Source organism: Paramormyrops kingsleyae, chromosome 23, assembly GCF_048594095.1.
Source record: "Paramormyrops kingsleyae isolate MSU_618 chromosome 23, PKINGS_0.4, whole genome shotgun sequence".
NCBI lineage: Eukaryota > Metazoa > Chordata > Actinopteri > Osteoglossiformes > Mormyridae > Paramormyrops > Paramormyrops kingsleyae.
In genome coordinates this window covers 3,322,044-3,335,419 of record NC_132819.1, presented here as the reverse complement: position 1 = coordinate 3,335,419, position 13,376 = coordinate 3,322,044, and the positions used below count along the sequence as shown (strand labels likewise).

Here is a 13,376-nt window from a genome sequence, read left to right as displayed (position 1 = left end):
GCAGCAATGTCCTTCTTAAGGTATACAAACCTGCACACAATATTCTAGGTGGGGTCTTACCAAGGAATTATATAATCGTAGCATCACCTCCCTTGACTTAAACTCCACACACTTAGAAATGTAACCCAACATCCTATTGGCCTTTTTTGAACCTTGCAGTACCCCACTATGAACGCAGGCCCACTGTGACATTGTGCCTCTAATAACTACTTGCTGCTTCCTGTCTGTTAACCAGTTTTTGATCCAAGCTGCTACAGTTCCTAAAATCCCTGCAGCTTTGATCTTAAGCAAGAGCCATTTGTGGGGGACAACATCAAAGGCCTTTTGGAAATCTAAGTAGATCACATTGTAGGCCTTATTGTCATCAATTTCTCTTGTAGCTTTCTCAAAGAACTCAAGTAGATTAGTTAAACAGGATCTACCTCTCATAAATGCATGTTGGCTATCCCTCAGAATGTTATTTGAATCCAGGCAATCTACCATTTTCACTTGGATTATAGCTTCTGTAGGATCACACATGCACATATCACAGGGCCTAAATTCCAGGTGGCATGAGACAAGGCCGGGCCTGGTACGAGAGGCACCAAAGGGGGGTTACACACACAAACACATACACACACACACACACACACACAAAACAAGGGAGGCCAGCACTCCAACTTTTATTGCCCAAAGATTCAGGGACCTACAGACAAGCAGAGTGGACCTAATGGACAGGGGTCCCTCGACTTGGCACACAACCCCTTCCCCAGACATCCTGCCTTGCATACCACTCACCGAACAGACCAACACCCTAAAGAAAGTTTCATTTAAGTTTGGCTTTTGTATACCCTATATATAGATTTACTCACGACTACTAGTTTCAATATACAGATAGGTTATGTTTGTATGTGTCCTTAGACAATCTGAGTGTTTTGTATGCCACCCTTACAACCATGTTCACGGAGTATCACCTATTTTACCCCTTTACACTTGAACACATATAAATTTGAATAAATAAATAGGTATAGCTACCACTGCATATATATTTCCATGGTTATACCAGAAGAATGTGGAAATTAGTGTAACCAGTGTGTCCTAACTTTTAGAGAGTCTTCTTTCTATGTTTAACAACCCCCCTTCTCTTCCAACATTCCTTTGTGGTCCTTATCTGATCTTGGTGGACCGTTACCAAGTTTCGTTGTTCTAACATGCTATGTTAAAAGAACTGAATTAAGGTGTACCTTATCCATTCTGGAGAAGATCAATTGGGATAAGCCACACCAATCAAGATATGTTGTGCCCAGATGTGCAACTTATATTGATATTGCCACAAACTAACGGCCACACCTATCTATGGATAAGATGTGCTGTTTGTAATGTGAATATTTGATGTAATGTCTGCACAAAGTGTAACATCTGTTGAAGTGCAACCCAAAACACCTGTATCCTATACTGATGTGAATCAGTCACATACATAAAATAATTAATGGTTTAATCAATTCATACAGATGATATGAGCTGTGAACCTGTGAAGCTAGTATGGCATGTTTGGTGTCAAACTGATGGAAAATCACTCCTGATTCCAAATCTGGTCAGTGGTTACCATGAAAGTCAGACACTGACATTCTTGCTCAATTCCACAGTACAGTATCAGAAGGCAACGCTGGTGCACTGTGTCCTGTTTGGGGGATACTGTGGCAGACAAGAAAATACCTAATTACGAGATAGTAAGTCATAATTACAAGATAAGGTGTCTGTTTTTCTTTTTTGAATGTAATGCACTTCCATATACATAAGAACTTGATGACAGCCTTCGTTTCTCCCTGGTGGAGGACTTTGTGAGATGGTGCAGGTCAAACCATCTGCAACTGAACACAAGGTTAAAGAGATGGTGGTGGACTTCAGGAGGTCCAGGCAACCTCTGTCACCAGTCTCTATCGGGGGGGGGGGGGGGGGGTCAACGTGGAAGTAGTCAGGATCTACAAGTACTTAGGGCTACACCTGGATGACAAACTGGACTGGTCAGCAAACACAGAAACACTCTATTTCCTGTGGAGGCTGGGGACCTTCAACACCTGCAGGTGAACACCTGCTGATGTTCTACCAGTTGGTCATTGCCAGTGTCCTCTTTTATGCTGTGGTCTGGTGGGGATGCAGTATCAGGAAGAGGAACATCAAGCAACTGGACAGGGTGGTGAAGAGAGCTGGCTGTGTGGTTGGCACAGAGCGGGACTCCATCACACCAGTGGCAGAGAGAAGGACCCTTAACAAACTTCTGACCACCATGGACAATGACAATCACCCTTTGCACAGCACAATCTCCAGTCAGAGGAGTCTGTTTAGCGGTCACTCTCCTGCTGAGACTGAGGAACTCTTTTGTCCCTCAGGTAAGTCTGTCCGGGCGAAATTCATCACTATCAGCGGGTGATCATTAGAACCGATTTTTTTCTTTTTTTGTACAAACTAAATCACGCTATAATACAGTACTGTGTATAAAAAATAGCTTATTGTGGTTTCACTGCTGCATCTCGATGGCTCGTTTTAGCTGTTTATCATAAGGTTTGATGAGTCTATATTTTTCACTGAGAGAAAATGACTTTTTTTTCCCATCATGTTTTCTGTGCATGGAGCAGGTAGCCAGACAGAAGCAGATGGGTTACCACAAGGCAAAGTGGGGCTATCAACAAAATAAGTATCGTAGTTTAATTTTTCAATATGTTGCCATGTATTAATATGTAATATATAATTTTATATTTTTTTAATTCACATCTTTATTTTGTATAGTAGCAACTAATATACTTGCTCTGATAATCTCACCATTTGCACAGCCCTATACACAAGCAGTGTTTTCTCTCGTTCCCGCCTTTCTTTTCTGGCATTATCAACTACAAGGCTACAATGCGCGCTCTAGCAGAAAGAATGGAACGCTAAAAATAAAATGTGTCTAGTTAAAAAGCCCGCTGAATGCAGACTAAACCATTTCGTGTTTTTGCAAGGGGTGAGGGGTGGTCTGTCTTCAGACACTATATACAGTATGTGGGATACAAAATTCAATCTATCAACTTTATTCAACCAAAACATTCAATTTACATTAGTTAGCAACATTCATTGTGACCTTTATTTATGATAGTAATATTGAAAGAAAAATAAAATTCCAGACTTCTCAAGGGCCCTCCCCCAACTTTGGGCCCTGGTAAGATAGTCAAACTTTTCCCCACACTACGACGGATATTTCGTCTGTGCGCCAACCTCCCCATTCAGTTTTTTCCCCCAGTTTCACTGAAGCACAGTACATTTCCCGTGGTATAATAAGCCCAACATTGTGTTCACCACCCAACAAAAACAAATAACAGAAGCAGGTTTGTCAACTCTCATACATCTGCCGTGACCGGGGACATGCACAGGGCAGGGCTTAAGGTTGCCCCGGCAACCGCCTGCCTGCCTGCCCTATTTGACTAAAAAAAAATTGTCGCGAGCTTTCGCTGCCCGAAGAGGAAAAAAGATGTGCAAGTCATCTTCGTCAGGAAAATGACATTTCGTGTACGTTTTTTTCCTTTTCAGTTTCTCAGAGCAAACAAATACACAATACTTGTCAGATGGCGGCCGTAAGCTGCTGAAATGAATTTGCATCGTACCTGCGGTTTGCTCGCTATACTAGCCGGGACTTTCCTGAATAGTACTATCCAGCACTTTTAAACAATCCCTTTATAAAAATACGATAACAGCGGCCCCCGCCTCTCGGTCCCAAACTCAATAATAGTATTATAGTATTTAACATCTAGTTGGCTAATATGCGTTTCCATCCCATTTATCTGAACAACAATAATTATTATGTTAAATTGATTAGTAGTAACAATAATGGAATAATGGCAATATTACTATTAATAATAACATATACACACACAAGTAGCTTGTGACATTCACCCTGCCGTGTCACACTAGCAACCCTGTAGAAGCAACCAGCTCACGTGCTACCGGGTTTGTACGCACCTGTTTCACTTAAAGTACTACAAAAAAGCGAACTAAAATATTTATAACTGGTATAGCAAGTCACCGAAAAGAGGACACACACACACACAAACAAATAAAACGCAAACTTCTGCAAAAACGTCACATAGGTACAGACTGTTAGCTCAACCACATTTGTATAATGCTCTTTCAAATTCAAATTCTCAGTTTTCCTAACATGAACAGGAATTCCACAATTCTAAACCACAGACATTTCCCTTATTTTCAAAAGAATCCAAGAGCATGCAGTGCCTTCATCTCTCTTCTTTCAGGAGCAGACCGTAAGCACGGATGGCACTTTGCACTATTATCTTCTCATCAGCGGGAGGTGTTCCTTCTGGAACTGGCACTAGCCAGTAGTCAGCCCTTTTGGTAATGTGTCTTTCCTTGGGGTTGATCCTGTTCTGAAGAACGACTTTGTAGGTCTTGTTTGTTTTTTTTTATGTGAATTGCTTAGAATAATCAAACGTTGTTTCTATGTCTGGAGCAGAGTATATTCCTCTTCCGTAAAGATCACGCGGACCAGGTTTGTAGTAATTCTCGATTATTCCTTCGGCTCTCTTGATGGAAGTGCCGTGGTAGGAGACGGGCCAGGCATCGGATTCAGTTCCCAACCATCCGTTTCCATCCTCATACTTGTTTAGCACTTTCAGCGCGATTCGGTACCATCCATAGGGCCTCTTGTACAGCTCATTCCCTCGTTTGAGCTCATCAGCTTCAGGTTTTATATGGGTAAAATCATGATCGTATTGTGGATCGAAAAACATTTCCTCATGTACGAACAACTCCTTGCGTGTTGATGCCTTCCAACCACCTGAGCAATCTGTCGATCCTTCCAAGCCATCATCTTTGATTGAAAACAACAAATGGTGGATTTCTTTGTGATGGGTTTGAGGATTTGCTGGTTTTTCCCCTTTTTTTTCTTTAACCTTTTTAACCAATTTTATGTCATGTCCTGTAAGAGCTGAAAGTACCTCTAAGGCCAGAGGGTGAAGTGACATGATGCTGAGTTTCTGAAGTTACGGCTTCTAAAGCTTCTGGGCATTGGGTTCTGGCTGAGTGAGACAAATGCGTTTTGGACAGCAAACGTCTTCTTCTCCTTCCAACTCCCAAACCTGTCGGTACTTATGCAATTTCCTGAAATGGGTTGGGCTGTATCACAAATACTTTCATTTTTTGTATGAATCATCCCTTTGTGACAGAGTAATGGGCCCCTACACATATTCTTCCTATGACTTAAGCGCCTTTAACACTTTTTCATCTACACATTTATATCCCTTCCGATTATAACCATTAAAGTTAAAGACAGTTAAAGAATATGCTCTTTTACTCAGCAAGTGCAACCGTCCATTACACCTTGAAAAACCTCAATATGTCGGTGATACACGTTTCCAAATAAGGAAATAGCATGTATCAACACTTACCGCGTAGGGACAAAATAGGTAACACACACTGTAGATGCTCGGAGGGGGGTGCCAGAGATGTTGTTATGCCAAAACACCTATGGCAGGGGTCATCAACTATATTTGTCAGAGGGCCAGAGTTTTACCAGACAGTCTCCTTGGGGGCCGGACCCCCAAGAAGAAAATCAAATAAAAATCTAATTTTGGCTTAACATTATATTTAATGTTTATACTTTTTCCATTTCATAGCCTAAATATAGTCATAAATGGTGGTTATTCTGACAAGAGACTCAGTTGTTGTTATTTTTAGTTGCTTTAATAGTGTGGACCACTATTTTCTTTTTGATCCTCACAATTTTGGAATCCAGTCACGGGCCGGATTGAACAGCTCAGCGGGCCGGATTCGGCCCGCAGGCCGCCAGTTGATGATCAGTGACCTATGGGGTTGCTTGACTTGTCGGCGAGGCTGCTCTGAAATTCAGGGTTTGCCATTAATGTGCCGGTCACAGTTTATTTTCTACTGCAGTACTCCCGACACTTGTACACTAACAGGCGTGCACGTACGCAGTACCCGTTAGTTACAACAAGAGCCATATAGAGAGAGAGAGTCGCGGCAGCTCAGTGTTTTTGCAGCAGTGCGGATCGTGGAGCCTCAGTTCCGGGACGTTGGAGTCAGATACTAGCAGCACAGTAGAGTGGCTGCAGAAGAGACCATTTATAATGCACCTTTGAAGAGTAAGATGCTTAAAAAATTAGTTGCATATTATCAGCACCTCAGTATCACATTAACATGTGCATTAAACCATTTTAACCCCATGAAATTGCTATATTTAGGAAACGTTATCAGCCAAGGCTAAATAGGCCTACTGGATAAAGTCAGTGACACATAACATTAACCACGAAACTGTAAATTACGATATCTTAATGCTATGTCATCCAGCATTGTAGAATTAGAGAAATGCCTGTAAACGTGATTTTTTTCAGGGTGGCGGGATTTAAATAATAGTTACATATAATATTGGAGCGTTTGATCTCCACTTCCTGGGTATTACAAGCCTCTTCCGGTTTTTTTATCAAACCAAACACAAAGCTTCCCAGGTGTGGTCTTTATAAAAATGTGTAAATGTCATGACCTGCTCATCCAGTCCTCCTGTGTGCCATGCCCCCTTCTTACCTCATGTGGAATCCCGGTGTTCTCAACTGTTTTTAGTTGTTGTTAATTGGTTCTTGTATTTAGTGTTTCCGTGTCCGTCTTACCCCTGTCCGGTCATTGACGTTTGTTTGCGTTTCGTCAAGTGTTTGACTTCGGTAAAGTTGGAAAGACATTGGCAGATTCAAACTTCGCGGCTCAATAAATCTTAAACAAAACGTTCTTACAACACAATATACGGGTCTTTTTAACAGTGGTAAGACAGACAATGAGCTACAACCGGATTTTCGTCCAAACAATATGTATTTACAGAAATACGGATAACATTGCTCCCTATGAGCAGTGCGCTGTCAGAGGCAAGAGGGTCTAGCTGCAGACGCCTGTAGAGTGGAGCTCCACCGGAAATACGTCACCTCCACAGGAAACACGTGATCTTTAAGGGCGTACTCCAGTTAGGGTTATGGTTAAGGTTAAGGTTAGTGAACTAGGTTAGTGTTTATTCGCTGTAACACAGAGTTGAGTCACGTGTTTCCTGTGGAGGTGACGTATTTCCGGTGGAGCTCCACTCTACAGGCGTCTGCAGCTGGACTCTTCTCGTCAGAGGAGAGCTTAGGGACTGTCTGCAAAGTGCAAAACGACAACGGATAATGTCAATAACTTCACTTCCAAAGAGTGAAGAGCCACCAAAATCACTAAAGGCTTTTGGAATGTTATCATGGTCATACTACACCCCTTAGTTTGGTGAAATGTACCTTAGTCTATTTTTAAAGATTTTTTTATTAGGAATAACATTCAATAACATTCAATTCAATGCTGCTATCAACTGTACTACCACCAAAATCACTACATACATCTACAGTCTCATTATGGTCATACTACACCATTTAGTTTGGGGGAAAAAACATTATTATTAAATAAAATGCAATAACTCTGCTCCTATCAATTGTAGTACCACAACAATTACTGTATACATTTGCAATCTTATTATGGTAGGACTGCATGACTTAGGTTGGGAAAATGTGGCTTAGTTAATTGTTAAAGGGATTTTATTGGCAATAAAATTCAATAACTTTCTTACTATAAACTGTAGTCCCATCAAAATCACTACACACCTCTAGGGTGTCATCCTGGTCATACTACAGCACATAGTTTAGGGAAATGTAGCTGTGTCTATTTTTAAAGAATTTTTATTGCCAATAAAATTCAATAACTTTTTTACTATAAACTGTAGTTCCATCAAAATCACTACACACATCTAGGGTGTCATCCTGGTCATACTACAGCACTTAGTTTGGTGAAATTTACCTTAGTCTGTTTTTAATGATTTTATATTAGGAATGATATTTAATAACTTTCTTACTATAAAGTGTAGTTCCACCAAAATCCCTGTACATATCTAGGGTGTCATCATGGTCTTACTAAACCACTTAGTTTGGGGAGATGTGACTTAGTGTATTTTTAAAGAATATTCATTTTCTAAATAGAATTTTGATTTATAATTTTCCTACCAAAATCTGGCACCCAACATGGCCGCTGAGTTCTTTTTTGTTCCAGACAATGGGGTCCTGCGATAAAAGTGGGTAAGGCGTAGAGCCTGATGGGACCAGGTCCAGATGAGATTAAGGATTGGCCCAGTCCCTCGTCAAGGAACAAATTAGACCACGCTGCTCCGGACCTGCCTATTCCTGAGACTAAATTGACCAGACCTGCTTTGCTGAGGTAAAGGTTTCTCTGTTTATTCATTCTTGCTGCTGCTTTTGCTTTTTGCTGAAGGTTACGCCTTTAGTAGGATTTGAATGTGGAGCTCAGTGCATGTGGGAGTACCCCGTGGCTGAGGGATCCAAGCATGGGGAAAGCGCTGACAGCGGTTAGAGGGCCGTTGGGCGAGTGCTCTGTCTGGGAGAGGTAAGCTGGGTGAGCCTTGTTATCCCCGTCACCAGACAGGAATTCACTTGTGATAGGGAAAGGGTACGCTCCGAGTAATTTGTCTCTGGATGACACCTGAGTGACCTATTACGTGATAGGTGGGTGCACGAGACCCTGAGAAAGTCTATGATTTTGAGTGGCGCCACTGTATAGCAGGAAAGAGTTGTTGTGTGACGGGGCAGTGGGTGGCAGGAAAGCCGTCACCCGCATAGGGGCCAGAAACAACGGTGAAGGCTTGGTGCGAGAAGGGGCAGAGGGCAGGGTGGTGTGTGCACTGTGTGGTGAAGGCTGGACAGTGAATGCAATGCATGCTGTTGCACAGCACTGTGTAACAAGGCAATGATAGGTAAGATTCCTGCGTGAGGGCAGGAACAACCTAAGACAGGTGCTGTCGTTGACCCCTGGCACCAGGCTGAGGGACTGTTTGGAGTTTGGTCCACTCCCGGTTTCACGTGAGTTAGAGATAGTGTATGACGATAAGACCATATGTGCTGCTTTCAGAAAACGTGTATGTGATAATGGGTGTGGTGCTGGTGGTCTCCCAGGTGCAGTATCCTCAATGGGATAAAAAGATACATCGAGTTGATTTTTCTCCGTGCTGTTGCATGCAAGTGTCAACATTAAATGGCATCCCCAAGGCAGATAGTAGAACAAGCGACAGGACTGGGACTAAAAAAGGTTTGTAAAAAATGGAATTGTAACACTGGGGGTGGATGGCTGAAGGAGGGCACTGTAAACTTCAGAACTCTAAACTTTGTGGCTTTAGTGAGAGCAAAGAGGAGTGGTAGACTAGAGTGGAGCAGCTGAGAGATAAGTTTAGCAGAGAGGAAAGGGGGCCGATCTGACTGCTGCTGTTTCTCCGCCTGAAGCTGATGCTGAAAAAAAAGGAAAAAGCCCAATTCGGATCTCCTGTATCAGGTCCTGCCTGAAGTGTCCCCTCCTCCACCGTTGTCATTGACTTGGCTAATGCATTCTTTTCTATTGCAGTAGATCAAGATTCCCAGTGCTGGTTTGCCTACACCTTTCAGGGGAAGCAGTGGACCTGGACAGTGATGCCCCAGGGCTACAGAGTCACCTAGCATGTATGGGCAGGAGCTGGCAAGAATTTTGGAGGGGTTTACTGTGCCTGAGGGTAGCACACTGGTACAGTATGTGGATGATTTGCTGCTTTGCTCTCACACTCGCGAGTCCTGTAAACAGGACAACAGAGCTCTGTTAGACTTCCTGGAAAAAATGGGCACAAAGCGTCCAAAGAAAGCTGCAGCTGGGGTCACAGAGGGTAAAATACCTGGGAGATGTGTTGACAAGCGAGGGAAGGTCATTAGGACCAGAACAAGTGGCCTCCATACAGGAGATGCCCAATCCAAAGGCCTAATGGCAATTGCTTTCAGTCCTAGGAATGATTGGCTATTACATGCCTTGGATTCAGGATTATGCACAGAGGTCACAGCCTTTGGTTGATCTGACAATTGGACTAGGACTGACAGACAGACTGACTGATGTGGACGCCCGAAGCTGAAGACGCTCTGACTGATTTAAAACAGGCGTTAATGTTAATGTCAGCCCCAGCTTTGGGGGTGCCTGACTATAAAAAGCCATTCGTGCAGAAGGGGTTCATGACCTCAGTTCTGACTCAGTATCACAGGGGGAAGGTGCAAACCAGTTGCATACTACTCAAAACGTTTGGACTCAGTGGCTCGAGCATTATCCCCTTGTCTTAGAGCGGTGACTGCAGCAGCTGAGGCAGTGATGGCAAGTGCAGATCTAGTCCAGCCGCATCCACTAAAACTTTGAGTTCCTCATGCAGTGCACGTGATCCTGACACAGACCAGGACATCTCATTTGAGACTTGCACGATCAGTGCATTATCAGAACGTGTTACTAACATTGGAAAATGTGACTGTGGAAAGGTGCTCTGCTTTGAACCCTGCGACCGTCCTTCCCATGAGGGAGGACTGGGAACCACATGATTGTTTGCAGGTAATTGACTGTGTGTGCAGATCCAGACTGGATCTAACTGACATCCCACTGGAAGGAGGCAACATCCTGTTTGTTGATGGGAGCTCTTTGAGGCTGGAGGATGGACCACTAATGACTACCTATACTGTGGTGTTGCAAGATGAATCACTTGTGGACGGAGGGCATCTGCCCAGACATTGGTCCACACAAGCGGCTGAGCTGTTTGCACTACAACAGGCCTGTAAACTGGCTGAAGGACAGAAAGTCACTATCTACACAGACTCGAGATATGCCTTTGGAGTGTGTCACGATCATGGCGCAGGTGCAACGGAGGGTGAGCTCCACGGATGGAAAAGGAACGGAGCGTGGTGTGATGGGGAAGGTGTGTGGCGGCATTCTGGGACTAACCGACCTTATCTCCCTAGGTCCGCATATCCAGGGATGGCCAAAGCCGTTCATGGCCTGGATGACGGGATGGTGGCAGCTGTGACTCGGGTGTGGCATGCCCCTGGGTTTGCCGCGGCTGCTGCCCAATTCTGCAGGAAGTGTATGGTGTGCATGAAATTCAACGTGGGAAAGGGCATTGCAACCGATCCTGTAGTTACCCTGAGTCCTAAAACCCTGTTTCATCACCTACAGATGGATTTCACTGAGCTGACGGCATGTAAGGGATATAAGTATTGTTTAGTGATTATAGATCTGTTTTCCAGATGGGTGGAGGCATTCTCTTGCCCCCGTCCTGATGCTCTGAACGTGGCTAAATGTCTGTTAAGGGAGGTGATTCCTCGATGGGGTGTTCCATCTAAAATCACCACAGACAATGGTCCTGTATTTGTCGCAGATACCCCAGCTAAATTGTCCCTTTGGATGCAAATTGACTTGAAGCATTATTGTGCCTATCACCCCTCAAGCAGAGGGATGGTGGAGAGAGCAAATCAAACACTGAAACTGGCCAAAATTTCGGAGACCGTGGGCCTGCCCTGGGTTGATGCCCTGCCCCTGGCTTTGTTGTTCATGCGTGCCAGGACACATCGGCAAACAGGTTTGGCTCCTTTTGAAGTGTTGACAGGAAGGTAAATGCGTGTTTTGTCTCCCTCACAATATGTTACACTAGAAACCCATCAGTAGTTATGCAGTTTCCCGAAAAGGGTCGGGCTGTATCACAAAGACTTTAACTTTCTGTATGAATCATCCCTTTGTGACAGAGTAATGGGCCCCTAAATGTATTCTTCCTTGCCTTTAGCACTTTTTCATCTACACATTTATATCCCTTCCGATTATAACTATGAAAGAGTCAGGAGACCAACAGTTAAAGAATATGCTCTTGGATTCAGGATTATGCACAGAGGTCACAGCCTTTGGTTGATCTGACAATTGGACTAGGACTGACAGACAGACTGACTGATGTGGACGCCCGAAGCTGAAGACGCTCTGACTGATTTAAAACAGGCGTTAATGTTAATGTCAGCCCCAGCTTTGGGGGTGCCTGACTATAAAAAGCCATTCGTGCAGAAGGGGTTCATGACCTCAGTTCTGACTCAGTATCACAGGGGGAAGGTGCAAACCAGTTGCATACTACTCAAAACGTTTGGACTCAGTGGCTCGAGCATTATCCCCTTGTCTTAGAGCGGTGACTGCAGCAGCTGAGGCAGTGATGGCAAGTGCAGATCTAGTCCAGCCGCATCCACTAAAACTTTGAGTTCCTCATGCAGTGCACGTGATCCTGACACAGACCAGGACATCTCATTTGAGACTTGCACGATCAGTGCATTATCAGAACGTGTTACTAACATTGGAAAATGTGACTGTGGAAAGGTGCTCTGCTTTGAACCCTGCGACCCTCCTTCCCATGAGGGAGGACTGGGAACCACATGATTGTTTGCAGGTAATTGACTGTGTGTGCAGATCCAGACTGGATCTAACTGACATCCCACTGGAAGGAGGCAACATCCTGTTTGTTGATGGGAGCTCTTTGAGGCTGGAGGATGGACCACTAATGACTACCTATACTGTGGTGTTGCAAGATGAATCACTTGTGGACGGAGGGCATCTGCCCAGACATTGGTCCACACAAGCGGCTGAGCTGTTTGCACTACAACAGGCCTGTAAACTGGCTGAAGGACAGAAAGTCACTATCTACACAGACTCGAGATATGCCTTTGGAATATCTTTGTACAGCAGTGTGCTGTTACCGCACTGACCTACGCAGCTTTTTTCAAGTGAAACCCAAACCTCTGCCAGGCTGGTTGTAGATAAAGCCTCACAACTTCACCTAGCCATGCAAATTCATAGCCAATTTGTTCAGCATTAAATTCATGAAATTCGTTCATGAAATTCAAATAGGGGATTTAGTTACAGTGTACAGGTAATTTGAGCTTTGTTTTTTTTTTAAAGGTTGAAGTAGAGAACTTTGTCCTGAAGATGGCAGCAGAGTTCCCCTCCAGGCGGGACCAGCTCATCTTCCTCATCAACAACTATGACATGATGCTCAGTGTTCTCATGGTGACCTATGGCTTGTGAACCTTGTTCGTTTAAACGAATAAATTAGATCATACTTTTTTTACATTACTGCTCATATAATGTTTTCTTTAAATCAAATGGATATCAGTGTAATTCATGCTTCTGTTATAGCTTGAGCAGAATGCAGAAGAAAAGTGTAATTAATGGTGTATTACATTGTTATAGATGGATAAGGCATTGAGTAAATGGTGTAGGGACTGTACTCCCAATGATAAAGCCGTATCCTCATGGTCTCTGTATATATTTGTATGTTGGCCTCTCTGTCCTCCGTGTCCCTCAGGAGAGAGCAGCTGACGACAGTAAAGGTGGAGGGTTTCCAGCAGCTTCTTTTGGCCAGAACACAGGTAAGATGGGTGAGGACTGCAGGGTGGCGCCCTCTTCAGGCTTCATCAGTACTGCAGAGCTTGACAGTTGAATTGTAATGCATT

At 43.8% G+C, this 13,376-nt stretch overlaps 1 pseudogene; it reads right to left on the bottom strand.

Moving 5' to 3' along the window:
- Positions 1-3,189: 3,189 nt before the first annotated feature.
- LOC140581965 (uncharacterized) lies at positions 3,190-5,071 on the bottom strand (annotated as a pseudogene).
- Positions 5,072-13,376: the final 8,305 nt, after the last annotated feature.